General features: G+C 31.8%; 16 non-coding genes across 16 annotated transcripts; all 16 read left to right on the top strand.

Moving 5' to 3' along the window:
- The first annotated feature begins 2,772 nt into the window (after positions 1 to 2,772).
- On the top strand, positions 2,773 to 2,844 carry TRNAC-ACA (transfer RNA cysteine (anticodon ACA)). The gene has a single exon. It is a non-coding gene; the product is annotated as a tRNA-Cys (tRNA).
- A 770-nt stretch (positions 2,845 to 3,614) lies between these two features.
- TRNAC-GCA (transfer RNA cysteine (anticodon GCA)) lies at positions 3,615 to 3,686 on the top strand. Its single transcript has one exon. It is a non-coding gene; the product is annotated as a tRNA-Cys (tRNA).
- Positions 3,687 to 4,645: 959 nt separating this feature from the next.
- TRNAC-GCA (transfer RNA cysteine (anticodon GCA)) lies at positions 4,646 to 4,717 on the top strand. The gene has a single exon. It is a non-coding gene; the product is annotated as a tRNA-Cys (tRNA).
- Positions 4,718 to 5,151: 434 nt separating this feature from the next.
- TRNAC-GCA (transfer RNA cysteine (anticodon GCA)) lies at positions 5,152 to 5,223 on the top strand. The gene has a single exon. It is a non-coding gene; the product is annotated as a tRNA-Cys (tRNA).
- Positions 5,224 to 6,166: 943 nt separating this feature from the next.
- TRNAC-GCA (transfer RNA cysteine (anticodon GCA)) lies at positions 6,167 to 6,238 on the top strand. Its single transcript has one exon. It is a non-coding gene; the product is annotated as a tRNA-Cys (tRNA).
- Positions 6,239 to 9,145: 2,907 nt separating this feature from the next.
- On the top strand, positions 9,146 to 9,217 carry TRNAC-GCA (transfer RNA cysteine (anticodon GCA)). The gene has a single exon. It is a non-coding gene; the product is annotated as a tRNA-Cys (tRNA).
- Positions 9,218 to 10,166: 949 nt separating this feature from the next.
- On the top strand, positions 10,167 to 10,238 carry TRNAC-GCA (transfer RNA cysteine (anticodon GCA)). Its single transcript has one exon. It is a non-coding gene; the product is annotated as a tRNA-Cys (tRNA).
- A 957-nt stretch (positions 10,239 to 11,195) lies between these two features.
- On the top strand, positions 11,196 to 11,267 carry TRNAC-GCA (transfer RNA cysteine (anticodon GCA)). The gene has a single exon. It is a non-coding gene; the product is annotated as a tRNA-Cys (tRNA).
- A 434-nt stretch (positions 11,268 to 11,701) lies between these two features.
- On the top strand, positions 11,702 to 11,773 carry TRNAC-GCA (transfer RNA cysteine (anticodon GCA)). The gene has a single exon. It is a non-coding gene; the product is annotated as a tRNA-Cys (tRNA).
- A 942-nt stretch (positions 11,774 to 12,715) lies between these two features.
- Positions 12,716 to 12,787, top strand: TRNAC-GCA (transfer RNA cysteine (anticodon GCA)). Its single transcript has one exon. It is a non-coding gene; the product is annotated as a tRNA-Cys (tRNA).
- Positions 12,788 to 14,752: 1,965 nt separating this feature from the next.
- On the top strand, positions 14,753 to 14,824 carry TRNAC-GCA (transfer RNA cysteine (anticodon GCA)). Its single transcript has one exon. It is a non-coding gene; the product is annotated as a tRNA-Cys (tRNA).
- Positions 14,825 to 15,261: 437 nt separating this feature from the next.
- On the top strand, positions 15,262 to 15,333 carry TRNAC-GCA (transfer RNA cysteine (anticodon GCA)). The gene has a single exon. It is a non-coding gene; the product is annotated as a tRNA-Cys (tRNA).
- A 436-nt stretch (positions 15,334 to 15,769) lies between these two features.
- Positions 15,770 to 15,841, top strand: TRNAC-GCA (transfer RNA cysteine (anticodon GCA)). Its single transcript has one exon. It is a non-coding gene; the product is annotated as a tRNA-Cys (tRNA).
- A 2,481-nt stretch (positions 15,842 to 18,322) lies between these two features.
- Positions 18,323 to 18,394, top strand: TRNAC-GCA (transfer RNA cysteine (anticodon GCA)). The gene has a single exon. It is a non-coding gene; the product is annotated as a tRNA-Cys (tRNA).
- Positions 18,395 to 18,819: 425 nt separating this feature from the next.
- On the top strand, positions 18,820 to 18,891 carry TRNAC-GCA (transfer RNA cysteine (anticodon GCA)). Its single transcript has one exon. It is a non-coding gene; the product is annotated as a tRNA-Cys (tRNA).
- A 436-nt stretch (positions 18,892 to 19,327) lies between these two features.
- TRNAC-GCA (transfer RNA cysteine (anticodon GCA)) lies at positions 19,328 to 19,399 on the top strand. Its single transcript has one exon. It is a non-coding gene; the product is annotated as a tRNA-Cys (tRNA).
- The last annotated feature ends 5,981 nt before the right edge of the window (positions 19,400 to 25,380 follow it).

The following is a 25,380-nucleotide window of genomic DNA, read 5'->3' as shown; positions in this document are numbered from 1 at the left end:
TCAATCCATTTCCAGGCCCTCGCTTGGCAAAATAATAAACGCACAAGATACATACCTTCTGATGTCAGATCACTTCCCACGATGTAATCCATCTGAAGGGGTTAATAATTTTACAGGCACGAGCCCAGCTAATGCACTCGCTCATGCCTGTAATTCCCCGGCGAATGAATGAAATGTAGGTCATTGACCTACATTTCCTTCAGTCGCGGTGATGCGCCCCCTGGTGGATGTCCTCATATGACCTGGAGCGTGGGAAAAAGTTCCCAGGCTGCAGTTCATGAGAACATCCACCAGAGGGCGCCTCACCGCGACTCAATGTAAGTACAGATCCAGCTTTCCTTTCAGCACCCGGGGATTACAGGCACGAGCGAGTGGTTTATCGCAGCTCGTGCCTGTAATATTAGTTAACCCCTTCAGATGGATTACCTCGTTGGATGTGATCTGACATCAGAAGGTATGTATCTTGTGCGTTTATTATTTTGCCAAGCGAGGGCCTGGAAATGGATTGAGAGAACAATAAATTATTACAACAACCGCTGTGTTTATTTCATTAAAATACTTTTAAATCATGTGTGTGTGTGTGTGTTTTATTAACCATTTAGTACTATTGGATTAATAATGGATAGGTGACATAATTGACGCCTCTCCATTATTAATCTGGCTTAATGTCACCTTACAATAGCAAGGTGGCATTAACCCTTCATTACCCCATATCCCACCGCTACAGGGAGTGGGAAGAGAGTAGCCAAGTGCCAGAATAGGCGCATATTCCAGATGTGCCTTTTCTGGGGTGGCTGGGGGCAGATGTTTGTAGCCAGGGGGGGGCCAATAACCATGGACCCTCTCTAGGCTATTAATATCTGCCCTCAGTCACTGGCTTTACCACTCTGGTGGAGAAAATTGCGCGGGAGCCCACGCCAATTTTTTCCGCCATTTAGCCCTTTATTTCAGCAGCTACAGCGCTGAAATTTTGCACATACACACTACTAAAATTAGTAGTATGGAATATGCAAAAAAAATGGGGATATGAGATGGTTTACTATATGTAACCCATGTCTCATATCCTGTCGGGTTTGTGCAGGAGAAATGAAAAGCCGGCAATTGAATTACCGGCTGTTCACAGATATCACGCTGAATGAAATCTAAATACAGAATATATATATATGTGTCTCAATGACATATATATATATATATATATATATATACTGTATATATGTTTTCCCGAACATTTGAGCACATAAATCCATTAGATGTCGGTTTTGCAAGCCTGCGAGAAAATATCGCAGTACGGATGCCATACGGATTACATACGGAGGATGCCATGCGCAAAATACACTGAAACACCCTGACTACGGATCAATATTTTGGGAACATTTCTCCGTATTACGGCCGTAGTACGGACGTATAATACGTGGCGTATTGTCTTACGCCAAGTGTGACCCCAGCCTTAATATGAAAACAATTAAAAAATGTTGGAAAATGCTTGAGAAATTTTGTCTGAAAAGAAATCGACAAAAGATACATATGGCACATTGGAAGACTCTAATCCCCAGAAATGACTTGTAAAGTAAAAATACCTTAGTTTTTCTTTGTACTTTTTGAATTAATGAAATCTGTTTAAAAAAGTAAAATGCACATCATCGTAAAAAAAAGTCACCACGATATAAAACTGTGCAAAAATATTTCAGGTTTTCTGTAAAAAAAAAAAAAAAAAAAAAAAAAAAAGAGTGCATGTTTACCAAATGTAGGGGGTAAGGCTCAGTGGTAGAGCATTTGACTGCAGATCAAGAGGTCCTTGGTTCATCTCCAAGTGCCTCCTGCAGATACTTTATCAACAGATTAAACATGCTTTTTTACCTATATGTTCATAAAAATTTTAGAACCATATGAAGTTGAATTCATGTTTATGTACTTTCTGAATGTGAATACTATTTCAGAAATGTAGCAAAAAGTTCATGTTGATGTGCCTTCTTAATATGAAAACTATTTAAAAATGTTGGAAAATGCTTGAGAAATTTTGTCTGAAAAGAAATCGACAAAAGATACATATGGCACATTGGAAGACTCTAATCCCCAGAAATGACTTGTAAAATAAAAATACCTTAGTGTTTCTTTGTACTTTTTGAATTAATGAAATCTTTTTAGCAAAGTAAAATGCACATGATCGTAAAAAAAAGTCACCACAATATAAAACTGTGCAAAAATATTTCAGGTTTTATGTAGAAAAGAAAAGAAAAAAAAAGAAGGCATGTTTTTCAAATGTAGGTGGTATAGCTCAGTGGTAGAGCATTTGACTGCAGATCAAGAGGTCCTTGGTTCAACTCCGAGTGCCCCCTCCAGATACTTTGTCATCAGATTAAACATGCTTTTTAACCTATATGTTCATGGAAATTTTAGAACCATATGAAGTTGAATTCATGTTTATGTACTTTCTTAATGTGAATACTATTTCAGAAATGTAGCAAAAAGTTCATGTTGATGTGCCTTCTTAATATGAAAACAATTTAAAAATGTTGGAAAATGCTTGAGAAATTTTGTCTGAAAAGAAATCGACAAAAGATACATATGGCACATTGGAAGACTCTAATCCCCAGAAATTACGTGTAAAATAAAAATACCTTAGTGTTTCTTTGTACTTTTTGAATTAATGAAATCTGTTTAGCAAAGTAAAATGCACATCATCGTAAAAAAAGTCACCATGATATAAAACTGTGCAAAAATATTTCAGGTTTTATGTAAAAAAAAAAAAAAAGGGCGTGTTTTTCGAATGTAGGCGGTATAGCTCAGTGGTAGAGCATTTGACTACAGATCAAGAGGTCATTAGTTCAAGTCCGAGTGCCCCCTCCAGATACTTTTTTCATCAGATTATACATGCTTTTTTACCTATATGTTTATGGAAATTTTAGAACCATATGAAGTTGAATTCATGTTTATGTACTTTCTTAATGTGAATACTATTTCAGAAATGTAGCAAAAAGTTCATGTTGATGTGCCTTCTTAATATGAAAACAATTTAAAAATGTTGGAAAATGCTTGAGAAATTTTGTCTGAAAAGAAATCGACAAAAGATACATATGGCACATTGGAAGACTCTAATCCCCAGAAATGACTTGTAAAATAAAAATACCTTAGTGTTTCTTTGTACTTTTTGAATTAATGAAATCTGTTTAGCAAAGTAAAATGCACATCATCGTAAAAAAAATCACCACGATATAAAACTGTGCAAAAATATTTCCTTGGTTCAACTGTGAGTCCTCCCTCTAGATACTTTTTCAACAGATTAAACATGCTTTTTTACCTATATGTTCATGGAAATTTTAGAACAATGTGAAGTTGAATTCATGTTTATGTACTTTCTTAATGTGAATACTATTTCAGAAATGTAGCAAAAAGTTCATGTTGATGTGCCTTCTTAATATGAAAACAATTTAAAAATGTTGGAAAATGCTTGAGAAATTTTGTCTGAAAAGAAATTGACAAAAGGTACATATGGCACATTGGAAGTAAAATGCACATCATCGTAAAAAAAAGTCACCACAATATAAAACTGTGCAAAAATATTTCAGGTTTTATGTAGAAAAAAAAAAAAAAAGAGGGCGTGGTTTTCAAATATAGGGGGTATAGCTCAGTGGTAGAGCATTTGACTGCAGATCAAAAGGTCCTTGGTTCAACTCCAAGTGCCCCCTCCAGATACTTTTTCAACAGATTAAACATGCTTTTTAACCTATATGTTCATGGAAATTTTAGAACCATATGAAGTTGAATTCATGTTTATGTACTTTCTTAATGTGAATACTATTTCAGAAATGTAGCAAAAAGTTCATGTTGATGTGCCTTCTTAATATGAAAACAATTTAAAAATGTTGCAAAATACTTGAGAAATTTTTGTCTGAAAAGAAATCGACAAAAGATACATATGGCACATTGGAAGACTCTAATCCCCAGAAATGACTTGTAAAATAAAAATACCTTAGTGTTTCTTTGTACTTTTTGAATTAATGAAATCTGTTTAGCAAAGTAAAATGCACATTATCATAAAAAAGTCACCATGATATAAACTGCGCAAAAATATTTCAGTTTTTACGTAAAAAAAAAAAAAAAGAGGGTGTGTTTTCCAAATGTAGGGGGTATAGCTCAGTGGTAGAGCATTTGACTGCAGATTAAGAGGTCCTTGGTTCAACTCCGAGTGCCCCCTCCAGATACTTTTTCAACAGATTAAACATGCTTTTTTACCTATATGTTCATGGAAATTTTAGAACCATATGAAGTTGAATTCATGTTTATGTACTTTTTAATGTGAATACTATTTCAGAAATGTAGCAAAAAGTTCATGTTGATGTGCCTTCTTAATATGAAAACAATTTAAAAATGTTGGAAAATGCTTGAGAAATTTTGTCTGAAAAGAAATCGACAAAAGATACATATGGCACATTGGAAGACTCTAATCCCCAGAAATGACTTGTAAAATAAAAATACCTTAGTGTTTCTTTGTACTTTTTGCATGAATGAAATCTGTTTAGCAAAGTAAAATGCACATCATTGTAAAAAAAAGTCACCACGATATGAAACTGCGCAAAAATATTTCAGTTTTTACGTAAAAAAAAAAAAAAAAAAAAAAAAAAAGAGGGTGTGCTTTCCAAATGTAGGGGGTATAGCTCAGTGGTAGAGCATTTGACTGCAGATCAAGAGGTCCTTGGTTCAACTCCGAGTGCCCCCTCCAGATACTTTTTCAACAGATTAAACATGCTTTTTTACCTATATGTTCATGGAAATTTTAGAACCATATGAAGTTGAATTCATGTTTATGTACTTTTTAATGTGAATACTATTTCAGAAATGTAGCAAAAAGTTCATGTTGATGTGCCTTCTTAATATGAAAACAATTTAAAAATGTTGGAAAATGCTTGAGAAATTTTGTCTGAAAAGAAATCGACAAAAGATACATATGGCACATTGGAAGACTCTAATCCCCAGAAATGACTTGTAAAATAAAAATACCTTAGTGTTTCTTTGTACTTTTTGAATGAATGAAATCTGTTTAGCAAAGTAAAATGCACATCATCGTAAAAAAAAGTCACCACGATATAAAACTGTGCAAAAATATTTCAAGTTTTATGTAAAAAAAAAAAGAGGGTGTGTTTTCCAAATGTAGGGGGTATAGCTCAGTGGTAGAGCATTTGACTGCAGATCAAGAGGTCCTTGGTTCAACTCCGAGTGCCCCCTCCAGATGCTTTTTCAACAGATTAGACATGCTTTTTTACCTATATGTTCATGGAAATTTTAGAACCATATGAAGTTGAATTCATGTTTATGTACTTTCTTAATGTGAATACTATTTCTGAAATGTAGCAAAAAGTTCATGTTGATGTGCCTTCTTAATATGAAAACAATTTAAAAATGTTGGAAAATGCTTGAGAAATTTTATCTGAAAAGAAATCAACAAAAGATACATATGGCACATTGGAAGACTCTAATCCCCAGAAATGACTTGTAAAATAAAAATACCTTAGTGTTTCTTTGTACTTTTTGAATTAATGAAATCTGTTTAGCAAAGTAAAATGCACATTATCATAAAAAAGTCACCATGATATAAACTGCGCAAAAATATTTCAGTTTTTACGTAAAAAAAAAAAAAAAGAGGGTGTGTTTTCCAAATGTAGAGGGTATAGCTCAGTGGTAGAGCATTTGACTGCAGATTAAGAGGTCCTTGGTTCAACTCCGAGTGCCCCCTCCAGATACTTTTTCAACAGATTAAACATGCTTTTTTACCTATATGTTCATGGAAATTTTAGAACCATATGAAGTTGAATTCATGTTTATGTACTTTTTAATGTGAATACTATTTCAGAAATGTAGCAAAAAGTTCATGTTGATGTGCCTTCTTAATATGAAAACAATTTAAAAATGTTGGAAAATGCTTGAGAAATTTTGTCTGAAAAGAAATCGACAAAAGATACATATGGCACATTGGAAGACTCTAATCCCCAGAAATGACTTGTAAAATAAAAATACCTTAGTGTTTCTTTGTACTTTTCGCATGAATGAAATCTGTTTAGCAAAGTAAAATGCACATCATCGTAAAAAAAAGTCACCACGATATAAAACTTTGCAAAAATATTTCAAGTTTTATGTAAAAAAAAAAAAGAGGGTGTGTTTTCCAAATGTAGGGGGTATAGCTCAGTGGTAGAGCATTTGACTGCAGATCAAGAGGTCCTTGGTTCAACTCCGAGTGCCCCCTCCAGATGCTTTTTCAACAGATTAAACATGCTTTTTTACCTATATGTTCATGGAAATTTTAGAACCATATAAAGTTGAATTCATGTTTATGTACTTTCTTAATGTGAATACTATTTCTGAAATGTAGCAAAAAGTTCATGTTGATGTGCCTTCTTAATATGAAAACAATTTAAAAATGTTGGAAAATGCTTGAGAAATTTTGTCTGAAAAGAAATCGACAAAAGATACATATGGCACATTGGAAGACTCTAATCCCCAGAAATGAGTTGTAAAATAAAAATACCTTAGTGTTTCTTTGTACTTTTTGAATTAATGAAATCTGTTTAGCAAAGTAAAATGCACATTATCATAAAAAAAGTCACCACGATATAAACTACGCAAAAATATTTCAGTTTTTACGTAAAAAAAAAAAAAAGAGGGTGTGCTTTCCAAATGTAGGGGGTATATCTCAGTGGTAGAGCATTTGACTGCAGATCAAGAGGTCCTTGGTTCAACTCCGAGTGCCCCCTCCAGATACTTTTTCAACAGATTAAACATGCTTTTTTACCTATATGTTCATGGAAATTTTAGAACCATATGAAGTTGAATTCAATTTTATGTACTTTCTTAATGTGAATACTATTTCAGAAATGTAGCAAAAAGTTCATGTTGATGTGCCTTCTTAATATGAAAACAATTTAAAAATGTTGGAAAATGCTTGAGAAATTTTGTCTGAAAAGAAATCGACAAAAGATACATATGGCACATTGGAAGACTCTAATCCCCAGAAATGAGTTGTAAAATAAAAGTACCTTAGTGTTTCTTTGTACTTTTTGAATTAATGAAATCTGTTTAGCAAAGTAAAATGCACATTATCATAAAAAAAGTCACCATGATATAAACTGCGCAAAAATATTTCAGTTTTTACGTAAAAAAAAAAAGAGGGTGTGTTTTCTAAATGTAGGGGGTATAGCTCAGTGGTAGAGCATTTGAGTGCAGATCAAGAGGTCCTTGGTTCAACTCCGAGTGCCCCCTCCAGATACATTTTCAACAGATTAAACATGCTTTTTTACCTATATGTTCATGGAAATTTTAGAATCATATGAAGTTGAATTCATGTTTATGTACTTTCTTAATGTGAATACTATTTCAGAAATGTAGCAAAAAGTTCATGTTGATGTGCCTTCTTAATATGAAAACAATTTAAAAATGTTGGAAAATGCTTGAGAAATTTTATCTGAAAAGAAATCGACAAAAGATACATATGGCACATTGGAAGACTCTAATCCCCAGAAATGAGTTGTAAAATAAAATTACCTTAGTGTTTCTTTGTACTTTTTGAATTAATGAAATCTGTTTAGCAAAGTAAAATGCACATTATCATAAAAAAAGTCACCACGATATAAACTGTGCAAAAATATTTCAGTTTTTCCGTTAAAAAAAAAAAAAAAAAAGAGGGTGTGTTTTCCAAATGTGAGGGGTATAGCTCGGTGGTAGAGCATTTGACTGCAGATCAAGAGGTCTTTGGTTCAACTCTGAGTGCCCCCTCCAGATACTTTTTCAACAGATTAAACATGCTTTTTTACCTATATGTTCATGGAAATTTTAGAACCATATGAAGTTGAATTCATGTTTATGTACTTTCTTAATGTGAATACTATTTCAGAAATGTAGCAAAAAGTTCATGTTGATGTGCCTTCTTAATATGAAAACAATTTAAAAATGTTGGAAAATGCTTGAGAAATTTTGTCTGAAAAGAAATCGACAAAAGATACATATGGCACATTGGAAGACTCTAATTCCCAGAAATGAGTTGTAAAATAAAAATACCTTAGTGTTTCTTTGTACTTTTTGAATTAATGACATCTGTTTAGCAAAGTAAAATGCACATTATCATAAAAAAAAGTCACCACGATATAAACTGCGCAAAAATATTTCAGTTTTTACGTAAAAAAAAAAAAAAAGAGGTTGTGTTTTCCAAATGTAGGGGGTATAGCTCAGTGGTAGAGCATTTGAGTGCAGATCAAGAGGTCCTTGGTTCAACTCCGAGTGTCCCCTCCAGATATCTTTTCAACAGATTAAACATGCTTTTTTACCTATATGTTCATGGAAATTTTAGAATCATATGAAGTTGAATTCATGTTTATGTACTTTCTTAATGTGAATACTATTTCAGAAATGTAGCAAAAAGTTCATGTTGATGTGCCTTCTTAATATGAAAACAATTTAAAAATGTTGGTAAATGCTTGAGAAATTTTATCTGAAAAGAAATCAACAAAAGATACATATGGCACATTGGAAGACTCTAATCCCCAGAAATGACTTGTAAAATAAAAATACCTTAGTGTTTCTTTGTACTTTTTGAATTAATGAAATCTGTTTAGCAAAGTAAAATGCACATCATCGTAAAAAAAAGTCACCACGATATAAAACTGTGCAAAAATATTTCAGGTTTTATGTAAAAAAAAAAAAAAAAAAAAAGAGGGTGTGTTTTCCAAATGTAGGGGGTATAGCTCAGTGGTAGAGAATTTGACTGCAGATCAAGAGGTCCTTGGTTCAACTCCGAGTGCCCCCTCCAGATACTTTGTCATCAGATTAAACATGCTTTTTTACCTATATGTTCATGGAAATTTTAGAACAATGTGAAGTTGAATTCATGTTTATGTACTTTCTTAATGTGAATACTATTTCAGAAATGTAGCAAAAAGTTCATGTTGATGTGCCTTCTTAATATGAAAACAATTTAAAAATGTTGGAAAATGCTTGAGAAATTTTGTCTGAAAAGAAATTGACAAAAGGTACATATGGCACATTGGAAGTAAAATGCACATCATCGTAAAAAAAAGTCACCACAATATAAAACTGTGCAAAAATATTTCAGGTTTTATGTAGAAAAAAAAAAAAAAAGAGGGCGTGGTTTTCAAATATAGGGGGTATAGCTCAGTGGTAGAGCATTTGACTGCAGATCAAAAGGTCCTTGGTTCAACTCCAAGTGCCCCCTCCAGATACTTTTTCAACAGATTAAACATGCTTTTTAACCTATATGTTCATGGAAATTTTAGAACCATATGAAGTTGAATTCATGTTTATGTACTTTCTTAATGTGAATACTATTTCAGAAATGTAGCAAAAAGTTCATGTTGATGTGCCTTCTTAATATGAAAACAATTTAAAAATGTTGCAAAATACTTGAGAAATTTTTGTCTGAAAAGAAATCGACAAAAGATACATATGGCACATTGGAAGACTCTAATCCCCAGAAATGACTTGTAAAATAAAAATACCTTAGTGTTTCTTTGTACTTTTTGAATTAATGAAATCTGTTTAGCAAAGTAAAATGCACATCATCGTAAAAAAAATCACCACGATATAAAACTGTGCAAAAATATTTCAGGTTTTATGTAAAAAAAAAAAAAAAAGGGGCATGTTTTTCAAATGTAGGCGGTATAGCTCAGTGGTAGAGCATTTGACTGCAGATCAAGAGGTCCTTGGTTCAACTCTGAGTGCCCCCTCCAGATACTTTTTCAACAGATTAAACATGCTTTTTATTCTATATGTTCATGGAAATTTTAGAACCATATGAAGTTGAATTCATGTTTATGTACTTTCTTAATGTGAATACTATTTCAGAAATGTAGCAAAAAGTTCATGTTGATGTGCCTTCTTAATATGAAAACAATTTAAAAATGTTGCAAAATACTTGAGAAATTTTTGTCTGAAAAGAAATCGACAAAAGATACATATGGCACATTGGAAGACTCTAATCCCCAGAAATGACTTGTAAAATAAAAATACCTTAGTGTTTCTTTGTACTTTTTGAATTAATGAAATCTGTTTAGCAAAGTAAAATGCACATTATCATAAAAAAAAGTCACCACGATATAAAACTGTGCAAAAATATTTCAAGTTTTATGTAAAAAAAAAAAAGAGGGTGTGTTTTTCCAAATGTAGGGGGTATAGCTCAGTGGTAGAGCATTTGACTGCAGATCAAGAGGTCCTTGGTTCAACTCCGAGTGCCCCCTCCAGATGCTTTTTCAACAGATTAAACATGCTTTTTTACCTATATGTTCATGGAAATTTTAGAACCATATGAAGTTGAATTCATGTTTATGTACTTTCTTAATGTGAATACTATTTCTGAAATGTAGCAAAAAGTTCATGTTGATGTGCCTTCTTAATATGAAAACAATTTAAAAATGTTGGAAAATGCTTGAGAAATTTTATCTGAAAAGAAATCAACAAAAGATACATATGGCACATTGGAAGACTCTAATCCCCAGAAATGACTTGTAAAATAAAAATACCTTAGTGTTTCTTTGTACTTTTTGAATTAATGAAATCTGTTTAGCAAAGTAAAATGCACATTATCATAAAAAAGTCACCATGATATAAACTGCGCAAAAATATTTCAGTTTTTACGTAAAAAAAAAAAAAAAGAGGGTGTGTTTTCCAAATGTAGGGGGTATAGCTCAGTGGTAGAGCATTTGACTGCAGATTAAGAGGTCCTTGGTTCAACTCCGAGTGCCCCCTCCAGATACTTTTTCAACAGATTAAACATGCTTTTTTACCTATATGTTCATGGAAATTTTAGAACCATATGAAGTTGAATTCATGTTTATGTACTTTTTAATGTGAATACTATTTCAGAAATGTAGCAAAAAGTTCATGTTGATGTGCCTTCTTAATATGAAAACAATTTAAAAATGTTGGAAAATGCTTGAGAAATTTTGTCTGAAAAGAAATCGACAAAAGATACATATGGCACATTGGAAGACTCTAATCCCCAGAAATGACTTGTAAAATAAAAATACCTTAGTGTTTCTTTGTACTTTTTGCATGAATGAAATCTGTTTAGCAAAGTAAAATGCACATCATTGTAAAAAAAAGTCACCACGATATGAAACTGCGCAAAAATATTTCAGTTTTTACGTAAAAAAAAAAAAAAAAAAAAAAAAAAGAGGGTGTGCTTTCCAAATGTAGGGGGTATAGCTCAGTGGTAGAGCATTTGACTGCAGATCAAGAGGTCCTTGGTTCAACTCCGAGTGCCCCCTCCAGATACTTTTTCAACAGATTAAACATGCTTTTTTACCTATATGTTCATGGAAATTTTAGAACCATATGAAGTTGAATTCATGTTTATGTACTTTTTAATGTGAATACTATTTCAGAAATGTAGCAAAAAGTTCATGTTGATGTGCCTTCTTAATATGAAAACAATTTAAAAATGTTGGAAAATGCTTGAGAAATTTTGTCTGAAAAGAAATCGACAAAAGATACATATGGCACATTGGAAGACTCTAATCCCCAGAAATGACTTGTAAAATAAAAATACCTTAGTGTTTCTTTGTACTTTTTGAATGAATGAAATCTGTTTAGCAAAGTAAAATGCACATCATCGTAAAAAAAAGTCACCACGATATAAAACTGTGCAAAAATATTTCAAGTTTTATGTAAAAAAAAAAAGAGGGTGTGTTTTCCAAATGTAGGGGGTATAGCTCAGTGGTAGAGCATTTGACTGCAGATCAAGAGGTCCTTGGTTCAACTCCGAGTGCCCCCTCCAGATGCTTTTTCAACAGATTAGACATGCTTTTTTACCTATATGTTCATGGAAATTTTAGAACCATATGAAGTTGAATTCATGTTTATGTACTTTCTTAATGTGAATACTATTTCTGAAATGTAGCAAAAAGTTCATGTTGATGTGCCTTCTTAATATGAAAACAATTTAAAAATGTTGGAAAATGCTTGAGAAATTTTATCTGAAAAGAAATCAACAAAAGATACATATGGCACATTGGAAGACTCTAATCCCCAGAAATGACTTGTAAAATAAAAATACCTTAGTGTTTCTTTGTACTTTTTGAATTAATGAAATCTGTTTAGCAAAGTAAAATGCACATTATCATAAAAAAGTCACCATGATATAAACTGCGCAAAAATATTTCAGTTTTTACGTAAAAAAAAAAAAAAAGAGGGTGTGTTTTCCAAATGTAGAGGGTATAGCTCAGTGGTAGAGCATTTGACTGCAGATTAAGAGGTCCTTGGTTCAACTCCGAGTGCCCCCTCCAGATACTTTTTCAACAGATTAAACATGCTTTTTTACCTATATGTTCATGGAAATTTTAGAACCATATGAAGTTGAATTCATGTTTATGTACTTTTTAATGTGAATACTATTTCAGAAATGTAGCAAAAAGTTCATGTTGATGTGCCTTCTTAATATGAAAACAATTTAAAAATGTTGGAAAATGCTTGAGAAATTTTGTCTGAAAAGAAATCGACAAAAGATACATATGGCACATTGGAAGACTCTAATCCCCAGAAATGAATGTAAAATAAAAATACCTTAGTGTTTCTTTGTACTTTTCGCATGAATGAAATCTGTTTAGCAAAGTAAAATGCACATCATCGTAAAAAAAAGTCACCACGATATAAAACTTTGCAAAAATATTTCAAGTTTTATGTAAAAAAAAAAAAGAGGGTGTGTTTTCCAAAAGTAGGGGGTATAGCTCAGTGGTAGAGCATTTGACTGCAGATCAAGAGGTCCTTGGTTCAACTCCGAGTGCCCCCTCCAGATGCTTTTTCAACAGATTAAACATGCTTTTTTACCTATATGTTCATGGAAATTTTAGAACCATATAAAGTTGAATTCATGTTTATGTACTTTCTTAATGTGAATACTATTTCTGAAATGTAGCAAAAAGTTCATGTTGATGTGCCTTCTTAATATGAAAACAATTTAAAAATGTTGGAAAATGCTTGAGAAATTTTGTCTGAAAAGAAATCGACAAAAGATACATATGGCACATTGGAAGACTAATCCCCAGAAATGAGTTGTAAAATAAAAATACCTTAGTGTTTCTTTGTACTTTTTGAATTAATGAAATCTGTTTAGCAAAGTAAAATGCACATTATCATAAAAAAAGTCACCACGATATAAACTGTGCAAAAATATTTCAGTTTTTCCGTTAAAAAAAAAAAAAAAAAAAAAAAGGGTGTGTTTTCCAAATGTGAGGGGTATAGCTCGGTGGTAGAGCATTTGACTGCAGATCAAGAGGTCTTTGGTTCAACTCTGAGTGCCCCCTCCAGATACTTTTTCAACAGATTAAACATGCTTTTTTACCTATATGTTCATGGAAATTTTAGAACCATATGAAGTTGAATTCATGTTTATGTACTTTCTTAATGTGAATACTATTTCAGAAATGTAGCAAAAAGTTCATGTTGATGTGCCTTCTTAATATGAAAACAATTTAAAAATGTTGGAAAATGCTTGAGAAATTTTGTCTGAAAAGAAATCGACAAAAGATACATATGGCACATTGGAAGACTCTAATTCCCAGAAATGAGTTGTAAAATAAAAATACCTTAGTGTTTCTTTGTACTTTTTGAATTAATGACATCTGTTTAGCAAAGTAAAATGCACATTATCATAAAAAAAAGTCACCACGATATAAACTGCGCAAAAATATTTCAGTTTTTACGTAAAAAAAAAAAAAAAGAGGTTGTGTTTTCCAAATGTAGGGGGTATAGCTCAGTGGTAGAGCATTTGAGTGCAGATCAAGAGGTCCTTGGTTCAACTCCGAGTGTCCCCTCCAGATATCTTTTCAACAGATTAAACATGCTTTTTTACCTATATGTTCATGGAAATTTTAGAATCATATGAAGTTGAATTCATGTTTATGTACTTTCTTAATGTGAATACTATTTCAGAAATGTAGCAAAAAGTTCATGTTGATGTGCCTTCTTAATATGAAAACAATTTAAAAATGTTGGTAAATGCTTGAGAAATTTTATCTGAAAAGAAATCAACAAAAGATACATATGGCACATTGGAAGACTCTAATCCCCAGAAATGACTTGTAAAATAAAAATACCTTAGTGTTTCTTTGTACTTTTTGAATTAATGAAATCTGTTTAGCAAAGTAAAATGCACATCATCGTAAAAAAAAGTCACCACGATATAAAACTGTGCAAAAATATTTCAGGTTTTATGTAAAAAAAAAAAAAAAAAAAAGAGGGTGTGTTTTCCAAATGTAGGGGGTATAGCTCAGTGGTAGAGAATTTGACTGCAGATCAAGAGGTCCTTGGTTCAACTCCGAGTGCCCCCTCCAGATACTTTTTAAACAGATTAAACATGCTTTTTTACCTATATGTTCATGGAAATTTTAGAACCATATGAAGTTGAATTCATGTTTATGTACTTTCTTAATGTGAATACTATTTCAGAAATGTAGCAAAAAGTTCATGTTGATGTGCCTTCTTAATATGAAAACAGTTGGAAAATGCTTGAGAAATTTTGTCTGAAAAGAAATCGACAAAAGATACATATGGCACATTGGAAGACTCTAATCCCCAGAAATGACTTGTAAAATAAAAATACCTTAGTGTTTCTTTGTACTTTTTGAATGAATGAAATCTGTTTAGCCAAGTAAAATGCACATCATCGTAAAAAAAAGTCACCACGATATAAAACTGTGCAAAAATATTTCAAGTTTTATGTAAAAAAAAAAAGAGGGTGTGTTTTCCAAACGTAGGGGGTATAGCTCAGTGGTAGAGCATTTGACTGCAGATCAAGAGGTCCTTGGTTCAACTCCGAGTGCCCCCTCCAGATGCTTTTTCAACAGATTAAACATGCTTTTTTACCTATATGTTCATGGAAATTTTAGAACCATATGAAGTTGAATTCATGTTTATGTACTTTCTTAATGTGAATACTATTTCAGAAATGTAGCAAAAAGTTCATGTTGATGTGCCTTCTTAATATGAAAACAATTTAAAAATGTTGGAAAATGCTTGACAAAATTTTGTCTGAAAAGAAATCGACAAAAGATACATATGGCACATTGGAAGACTCTAATCCCCAGAAATGAGTTGTAAAATAAAAATACCTTAGTGTTTCTTTGTACTTTTTGAATTAATGAAATCTGTTTAGCAAAGTAAAATGCACATTATCATAAAAAAAAGTCACCACGATATAAACTACGCAAAAATATTTCAGTTTTTACGTAAAAAAAAAAAAAGAGGGTGTGCTTTCCAAATGTAGGGGGTATAGCTCAGTGGTAGAGCATTTGACTGCAGATCAAGAGGTCCTTGGTTCAACTCCGAGTGCCCCCTCCAGATACTTTTTCAACAGATTAAACATGCTTTTTTACCTATATGTTCATGGAAATTTTAGAACCATATGAAGTTGAATTCATTTTTATGTACTTTCTTAATGTGAATACTATTTCAGAAATGTAGCAAAAAGTTCATGTTGATGTGCCTTCTTAATATGAAAACAATTTCAAAATGTTGGAAAATGCTTGAGAAATTTTGTCTGAAAAGAAATCGACAAAAGATACATATGGCACATTGGAAGACTCTAATCCCCAGAAATGACTTGTAAAATAAAAATACCTTAGTGTTTCTTTGTACTTTTTGCATGAATGAAATCTGTTTAGCAAAGTAAAATGCACATCATCGTAAACAAAAGTCACCACGATATAAAACTTTGCAAAAATATTTCAAGTTTTATGTAAAAAAAAAAAAGAGGGTGTGTTTTCCAAATGTAGGGGGTATAGCTCAGTGGTAGAGCATTTGACTGCAGATCAAGAGGTCCTTGGTTCAACTCCGAGTGCCCCCTCCAGATGCTTTTTCAACAGATTAAACATGCTTTTTTACCTATATGTTCATGGAAATTTTAGAACCATATAAAGTTGAATTCATGTTTATGTACTTTCTTAATGTGAATACTATTTCTGAAATGTAGCAAAAAGTTCATGTTGATGTGCCTTCTTAATATGAAAACAATTTAAAAATGTTGGAAAATGCTTGAGAAATTTTGTCTGAAAAGAAATCGACAAAAGATACATATGGCACATTGGAAGACTCTAATCCCCAGAAATGAGTTGTAAAATAAAAATACCTTAGTGTTTCTTTGTACTTTTTGAATTAATGAAATCTGTTTAGCAAAGTAAAATGCACATTATCATAAAAAAAGTCACCACGATATAAACTACGCAAAAATATTTCAGTTTTTACGTAAAAAAAAAAAAAGAGGGTGTGCTTTCCAAATGTAGGGGGTATATCTCAGTGGTAGAGCATTTGACTGCAGATCAAGAGGTCCTTGGTTCAACTCCGAGTGCCCCCTCCAGATACTTTTTCAACAGATTAAACATGCTTTTTTACCTATATGTTCATGGAAATTTTAGAACCATATGAAGTTGAATTCAATTTTATGTACTTTCTTAATGTGAATACTATTTCAGAAATGTAGCAAAAAGTTCATGTTGATGTGCCTTCTTAATATGAAAACAATTTAAAAATGTTGGAAAATGCTTGAGAAATTTTGTCTGAAAAGAAATCGACAAAAGATACATATGGCACATTGGAAGACTCTAATCCCCAGAAATGAGTTGTAAAATAAAAGTACCTTAGTGTTTCTTTGTACTTTTTGAATTAATGAAATCTGTTTAGCAAAGAAAAATGCACATTATCATAAAAAAAGTCACCATGATATAAACTGCGCAAAAATATTTCAGTTTTTACGTAAAAAAAAAAAGAGGGTGTGTTTTCTAAATGTAGGGGGTATAGCTCGGTGGTAGAGCATTTGACTGCAGATCAAGAGGTCTTTGGTTCAACTCTGAGTGCCCCCTCCAGATACTTTTTCAACAGATTAAACATGCTTTTTTACCTATATGTTCATGGAAATTTTAGAACCATATGAAGTTGAATTCATGTTTATGTACTTTCTTAATGTGAATACTATTTCAGAAATGTAGCAAAAAGTTCATGTTGATGTGCCTTCTTAATATGAAAACAATTTAAAAATGTTGGAAAATGCTTGAGAAATTTTGTCTGAAAAGAAATCGACAAAAGATACATATGGCACATTGGAAGACTCTAATTCCCAGAAATGAGTTGTAAAATAAAAATACCTTAGTGTTTCTTTGTACTTTTTGAATTAATGACATCTGTTTAGCAAAGTAAAATGCACATTATCATAAAAAAAAGTCACCACGATATAAACTGTGCAAAAATATTTCAGTTTTTCCGTTAAAAAAAAAAAAAAAAAAGAGGGTGTGTTTTCCAAATGTGAGGGGTATAGCTCGGTGGTAGAGCATTTGACTGCAGATCAAGAGGTCTTTGGTTCAACTCTGAGTGCCCCCTCCAGATACTTTTTCAACAGATTAAACATGCTTTTTTACCTATATGTTCATGGAAATTTTAGAACCATATGAAGTTGAATTCATGTTTATGTACTTTCTTAATGTGAATACTATTTCAGAAATGTAGCAAAAAGTTCATGTTGATGTGCCTTCTTAATATGAAAACAATTTAAAAATGTTGGAAAATGCTTGAGAAATTTTGTCTGAAAAGAAATCGACAAAAGATACATATGGCACATTGGAAGACTCTAATTCCCAGAAATGAGTTGTAAAATAAAAATACCTTAGTGTTTCTTTGTACTTTTTGAATTAATGACATCTGTTTAGCAAAGTAAAATGCACATTATCATAAAAAAAAGTCACCACGATATAAACTGCGCAAAAATATTTCAGTTTTTACGTAAAAAAAAAAAAAAAGAGGTTGTGTTTTCCAAATGTAGGGGGTATAGCTCAGTGGTAGAGCATTTGAGTGCAGATCAAGAGGTCCTTGGTTCAACTCCGAGTGTCCCTTCCAGATACCTTTTCAACAGATTAAACATGCTTTTTTACCTATATGTTCATGGAAATTTTAGAATCATATGAAGTTGAATTCATGTTTATGTACTTTCTTAATGTGAATACTATTTCAGAAATGTAGCAAAAAGTTCATGTTGATGTGCCTTCTTAATATGAAAACAATTTAAAAATGTTGGTAAATGCTTGAGAAATTTTATCTGAAAAGAAATCAACAAAAGATACATATGGCACATTGGAAGACTCTAATCCCCAGAAATGACTTGTAAAATAAAAATACCTTAGTGTTTCTTTGTACTTTTTGAATTAATGAAATCTGTTTAGCAAAGTAAAATGCACATCATCGTAAAAAAAAGTCACCACGATATAAAACTGTGCAAAAATATTTCAGGTTTTATGTAAAAAAAAAAAAAAAAAAAAAGAGGGTGTGTTTTCCAAATGTAGGGGGTATAGCTCAGTGGTAGAGCATTTGACTGCAGATCAAGAGGTCCTTGGTTCAACTCCGAGTGCCCCCTCCAGATACTTTTTAAACAGATTAAACATGCTTTTTTACCTATATGTTCATGGAAATTTTAGAACCATATGAAGTTGAATTCATGTTTATGTACTTTCTTAATGTGAATACTATTTCAGAAATGTAGCAAAAAGTTCATGTTGATGTGCCTTCTTAATATGAAAACAGTTGGAAAATGCTTGAGAAATTTTGTCTGAAAAGAAATCGACAAAAGATACATATGGCACATTGGAAGACTCTAATCCCCAGAAATGACTTGTAAAATAAAAATACCTTAGTGTTTCTTTGTACTTTTTGAATGAATGAAATCTGTTTAGCCAAGTAAAATGCACATCATCGTAAAAAAAAGTCACCACGATATAAAACTGTGCAAAAATATTTCAAGTTTTATGTAAAAAAAAAAAGAGGGTGTGTTTTCCAAACGTAGGGGGTATAGCTCAGTGGTAGAGCATTTGACTGCAGATCAAGAGGTCCTTGGTTCAACTCCGAGTGCCCCCTCCAGATGCTTTTTCAACAGATTAAACATGCTTTTTTACCTATATGTTCATGGAAATTTTAGAACCATATGAAGTTGAATTCATGTTTATGTACTTTCTTAATGTGAATACTATTTCAGAAATGTAGCAAAAAGTTCATGTTGATGTGCCTTCTTAATATGAAAACAATTTAAAAATGTTGGAAAATGCTTGAGAAATTTTGTCTGAAAAGAAATCGACAAAAGATACATATGGCACATTGGAAGACTCTAATCCCCAGAAATGAGTTGTAAAATAAAAATACCTTAGTGTTTCTTTGTACTTTTTGAATTAATGAAATCTGTTTAGCAAAGTAAAATGCACATTATCATAAAAAAAAGTCACCACGATATAAACTACGCAAAAATATTTCAGTTTTTACGTAAAAAAAAAAAAAGAGGGTGTGCTTTCCAAATGTAGGGGGTATAGCTCAGTGGTAGAGCATTTGACTGCAGATCAAGAGGTCCTTGGTTCAACTCCGAGTGCCCCCTCCAGATACTTTTTCAACAGATTAAACATGCTTTTTTACCTATATGTTCATGGAAATTTTAGAACCATATGAAGTTGAATTCATTTTTATGTACTTTCTTAATGTGAATACTATTTCAGAAATGTAGCAAAAAGTTCATGTTGATGTGCCTTCTTAATATGAAAACAATTTCAAAATGTTGGAAAATGCTTGAGAAATTTTGTCTGAAAAGAAATCGACAAAAGATACATATGGCACATTGGAAGACTCTAATCCCCAGAAATGAGTTGTAAAATAAAAGTACCTTAGTGTTTCTTTGTACTTTTTGAATTAATGAAATCTGTTTAGCAAAGTAAAATGCACATTATCATAAAAAAAGTCACCATGATATAAACTGCGCAAAAATATTTCAGTTTTTACGTAAAAAAAAAAGAGGGTGTGTTTTCTAAATGTAGGGGGTATAGCTCAGTGGTAGAGCATTTGAGTGCAGATCAAGAGGTCCTTGGTTCAACTCCGAGTGCCCTCTCCAGATACATTTTCAACAGATTAAACATGCTTTTTTACCTATATGTTCATGGAAATTTTAGAATCATATGAAGTTGAATTCATGTTTATGTACTTTCTTAATGTGAATACTATTTCAGAAATGTAGCAAAAAGTTCATGTTGATGTGCCTTCTTAATATGAAAACAATTTAAAAATGTTGGAAAATGCTTGAGAAATTTTATCTGAAAAGAAATCGACAAAAGATACATATGGCACATTGGAAGACTCTAATCCCCAGAAATGAGTTGTAAAATAAAAATACCTTAGTGTTTCTTTGTACTTTTTGAATTAATGAAATCTGTTTAGCAAAGTAAAATGCACATTATCATAAAAAAAGTCACCACGATATAAACTGTGCAAAAATATTTCAGTTTTTACGTTTAAAAAAAAAAAAAAAAGAGGGTGTGTTTTCCAAATGTGAGGGGTATAGCTCGGTGGTAGAGCATTTGACTGCAGATCAAGAGGTCTTTGGTTCAACTCTGAGTGCCCCCTCCAGATACTTTTTCAACAGATTAAACATGCTTTTTTACCTATATGTTCATGGAAATTTTAGAACCATATGAAGTTGAATTCATGTTTATGTACTTTCTTAATGTGAATACTATTTCAGAAATGTAGCAAAAAGTTCATGTTCATGTGCCTTCTTAATATGAAAACAATTTAAAAATGTTGGAAAATGCTTGAGAAATTTTGTCTGAAAAGAAATCGACAAAAGATACATATGGCACATTGGAACACTCTAATTCCCAGAAATGAGTTGTAAAATAAAAATACCTTAGTGTTTCTTTGTACTTTTTGAATTAATGACATCTGTTTAGCAAAGTAAAATGCACATTATCATAAAAAAAGTCACCACGATATAAACTGCGCAAAAATATTTCAGTTTTTACGTAAAAAAAAAAAAAAAGAGGTTGTGTTTTCCAAATGTAAGGGGTATAGCTCAGTGGTAGAGCATTTGAGTGCAGATCAAGAGGTCCTTGGTTCAACTCCGAGTGCCCCCTCCAGATACTTTTTCAACAGATTAAACATGCTTTTTTACCTATATGTTCATGGAAATTTTAGAATCATATGAATTTGAATTCATGTTTATGTACTTTCTTAATGTGAATACTATTTCAGAAATGTAGCAAAAAGTTCATGTTGATGTGCCTTCTTAATATGAAAACAATTTAAAAATGTTGGAAAATGCTTGAGAAATTTTATCTGAAAAGAAATCAACAAAAGATACATATGGCACATTGGAAGACTCTAATCCCCAGAAATGACTTGTAAAATAAAAATACCTTAGTGTTTCTTTGTACTTTTTGAATTAATGAAATCTGTTTAGCAAAGTAAAATGCACATCATCGTAAAAAAAAGTCACCACGATATAAAACTGTGCAAAAATATTTCAGGTTTTATGTAAAAAAAAAAAAAAAAAGAGGGTGTGCTTTCCAAATGTAGGGGGTATAACTCAGTGGTAGAGCATTTGACTGTAGATCAAGAGGTCCTTGGTTCAACTCCGAGTGCCCCCTCTAGATACTTTTTCAACAGATTAAACATGCTTTTTTACCTATATGTTCATGGAAATTTTAGAATCATATGAAGTTGAATTCATGTTTATGTACTTTCTTAATGTGAATACTATTTCAGAAATGTAGCAAAAAGTTCATGTTGATGTGCCTTCTTAATATGAAAACAATTTAAAAATGTTGGAAAATGCTTGAGAAATTTTATCTGAAAAGAAATCAACAAAAGATACATATGGCACATTGGAAGACTCTAATCCCCAGAAATGACTTGTAAAATAAAAATACCTTAGTGTTTCTTTGTACTTTTTTAATTAATGAAATCTGTTTAGCAAAGTAAAATGCACATCATCGTAAAAAAAAGTCACCACGATATAAAACTGTGCAAAAATATTTCAGGTTTTATGTAAAAAAAAAAAAAAAAAAAAAAAAAAAGGGTGTGCTTTCCAAATGTAGGGGGTATAACTCAGTGGTAGGGCATTTGACTGCAGATCAAGAGGTCCTTGGTTCAACTCCGAGTGCCCCCTCTAGATACTTTTTCAACAGATTAAACATGCTTTTTTACCTATATGTTCATGGAAATTTTAGAACCATAGGAAGTTGAATTCATGTTTATGTACTTTCTTAATGTGAATACTATTTCAGAAATGTAGCAAAAAGTTCATGTTGATGTGCCTTCTTAATATGAAAACAATTTAAAAATGTTGGAAAATGCTTGAGAAATTTTGTCTGAAAAGAAATCGACAAAAGATACATATGGCACATTGGAAGACTCTACTCCCCAGAAATGACTTGTAAAATAAAAATACCTTAGTGTTTCTTTGTACTTTTTGAATTAATGAAATCTGTTTAGCAAAGTAAAATGCACATCATCGTAAAAAAAAGTCACCACGATATAAAACTGTGCAAAAATATTTCAGGTTTTATGTAAAAAAAAAAAAAGAGGGTGTGCTTTCCAAATGTAGGGGGTAAATCTCAGTGGTAGAGCATTTGACTGCAGATCAAGAGGTCCTTGGTTCAACTCCGAGTGCCCCCTCCAGATACTTTTTCAACAGATTAAACATGCTTTTTTACCTATATGTTCATGGAAATTTTAGAACCATATGAAGTTGAATTCATGTTTATGTACTTTCTTAATGTGAATACTATTTCAGAAATGTAGCAAAAAGTTCATGTTCATGTGCCTTCTTAATATGAAAACAATTTAAAAATGTTAGAAAATGCTTGAGAAATTTTGTCTGAAAAGAAATCGACAAAAGATACATATGGCACATTGGAAGACTCTAATTCCCAGAAATGAGTTGTAAAATAAAAATACCTTAGTGTTTCTTTGTACTTTTTGAATTAATGACATCTGTTTAGCAAAGTAAAATGCACATTATCATAAAAAAAGTCACCATGATATAAACTGCGCAAAAATATTTCAGTTTTTACGTAAAAAAAAAAAAAAAGAGGTTGTGTTTTCCAAATGTAGGGGGTATAGCTCAGTGGTAGAGCATTTGAGTGCAGATCAAGAGGTCCTTGGTTCAACTCCGAGTGCCCCCTCCAGATGCTTTTTCAACAGATTAAACATGCTTTTTTACCTATATGTTCATGGAAATTTTAGAACCATATGAAGTTGAATTCATGTTTATGTACTTTCTTAATGTGAATACTATTTCAGAAATGTAGCAAAAAGTTCATGTTGATGTGCCTTCTTAATATGAAAACAATTTAAAAATGTTGGAAAATGCTTGAGAAATTTTGTCTGAAAAGAAATCGACAAAAGATACATATGGCACATTGGAAGACTCTAATCCCCAGAAATGAGTTGTAAAATAAAAGTACTTTAGTGTTTCTTTGTACTTTTTTAATTAATGAAATCTGTTTAGCAAAGTAAAATGCACATTATCATAAAAAAAGTCACCATGATATAAACTGCGCAAAAATATTTCAGTTTTTACGTAAAAAAAAAAAGAGGGTGTGTTTTCCAAATGTAGGGGGTATAGCTCAGTGGTAGAGCATTTGAGTGCAGATCAAGAGGTCCTTGGTTCAACTCCGAGTGCCCCCTCCAGATACATTTTCAACAGATTAAACATGCTTTTTTACCTATATGTTCATGGAAATTTTAGAATCATATGAAGTTGAATTCATGTTTATGTACTTTCTTAATGTGAATACTATTTCAGAAATGTAGCAAAAAGTTCATGTTGATGTGCCTTCTTAATATGAAAACAATTTAAAAATGTTGGAAAATGCTTGAGAAATTTTGTCTGAAAAGAAATCGACAAAAGATACATATGGCACATTGGAAGACTCTAATCCCCAGAAATGAGTTGTAAAATAATAGTACCTTAGTGTTTCTTTGTACTTTTTGAATTAATGAAATCTGTTTAGCAAAGTAAAACGCACATTATCATAAAAAAGTCACCATGATATAAACTGCGCAAAAATATTTCAGTTTTTACGTAAAAAAAAAAAAAAAAAGAGGGTGTGTTTTCCAAATGTAGGGGGTATATCTCAGTGGTAGAGCATTTGACTGCAGATCAAGAGGTCCTTGGTTCAACTCCGAGTGCCCCCTCCAGATACTTTTTAAACAGATTAAACATGCTTTTTTACCTATATGTTCATGGAAATTTTAGAACCATATGAAGTTGAATTCATGTTTATGTACTTTCTTAATGTGAATACTATTTCAGAAATGTAGCAAAAAGTTCATGTTGATGTGCCTTCTTAATATGAAAACAATTTAAAAATGTTGGAAAATGCTTGAGAAATTTTGTCTGAAAAGAAATCGACAAAAGATACATATGGCACATTGGAAGACTCTAATCCCCAGAAATGAGTTGTAAAATATAAGTCCCTTAGTGTTTCTTTGTACTTTTTGAATTAATGAAATCTGTTTAGCAAAGTAAAATGCACATTATCATAAAAAAGTCACCATGATATAAAACTGTGCAAAAATATTTCAGTTTTTACGTAAAAAAAAAAAGAGGGTGTGTTTTCCAAATGTAGGGGGTATAGCTCAGTGGTAGAGCATTTGAGTGCAGATCAAGAGGTCCTTGGTTCAACTCCGAGTGCCCCCTCCAGATACATTTTCAACAGATTAAACATGCTTTTTTACCTATATGTTCATGGAAATTTTAGAACCATATGAAGTTGAATTCATTTTTATGTACTTTCTTAATGTGAATACTATTTCAGAAATGTAGCAAAAAGTTCATGTTGATGTGCCTTCTTAATATGAAAACAATTTAAAAATGTTGGAAAATGCTTGAGAAATTTTGTCTGAAAAGAAATCGACAAAAGATACATATGGCACATTGGAAGACTCTAATCCCCAGAAATGAGTTGTAAAATAATAGTACCTTAGTGTTTCTTTGTACTTTTTGAATTAATGAAATCTGTTTAGCAAAGTAAAATGCACATTATCATAAAAAAGTCACCATGATATAAACTGCGCAAAAATATTTCAGTTTTTACGTAAAAAAAAAAAGAGGGTGTGTTTTCCAAATGTAGGGGGTATAGCTCAGTGGTAGAGCATTTGAGTGCAGATCAAGAGGTCCTTGGTTCAACTCTGAGTGCCCCCTCCAGATACATTTTCAACAGATTAAACATGCTTTTTTACCTATATGTTCATGGAAATTTTAGAATCATATGAAGTTGAATTCATGTTTATGTACTTTCTTAATGTGAATACTATTTCAGAAATGTAGCAAAAAGTTCATGTTGATGTGCCTTCTTAATATGAAAACAATTTAAAAATGTTGGAAAATGCTTGAGAAATTTTGTCTGAAAAGAAATCGACAAAAGATACATATGGCACATTGGAAGACTCTAATCCCCAGAAATGAGTTGTAAAATAATAGTACCTTAGTGTTTCTTTGTACTTTTTGAATTAATGAAATCTGTTTAGCAAAGTAAAATGCACATTATCATAAAAAAGTCACCATGATATAAACTGCGCAAA

This window comes from Ranitomeya variabilis, chromosome 1 (assembly GCF_051348905.1).
Source record: "Ranitomeya variabilis isolate aRanVar5 chromosome 1, aRanVar5.hap1, whole genome shotgun sequence".
NCBI classification, from domain to species: domain Eukaryota; kingdom Metazoa; phylum Chordata; class Amphibia; order Anura; family Dendrobatidae; genus Ranitomeya; species Ranitomeya variabilis.
The sequence above is the reverse complement of the archived record's forward strand: the minus strand, read 5'-3'. Positions and strand labels throughout refer to the sequence as shown.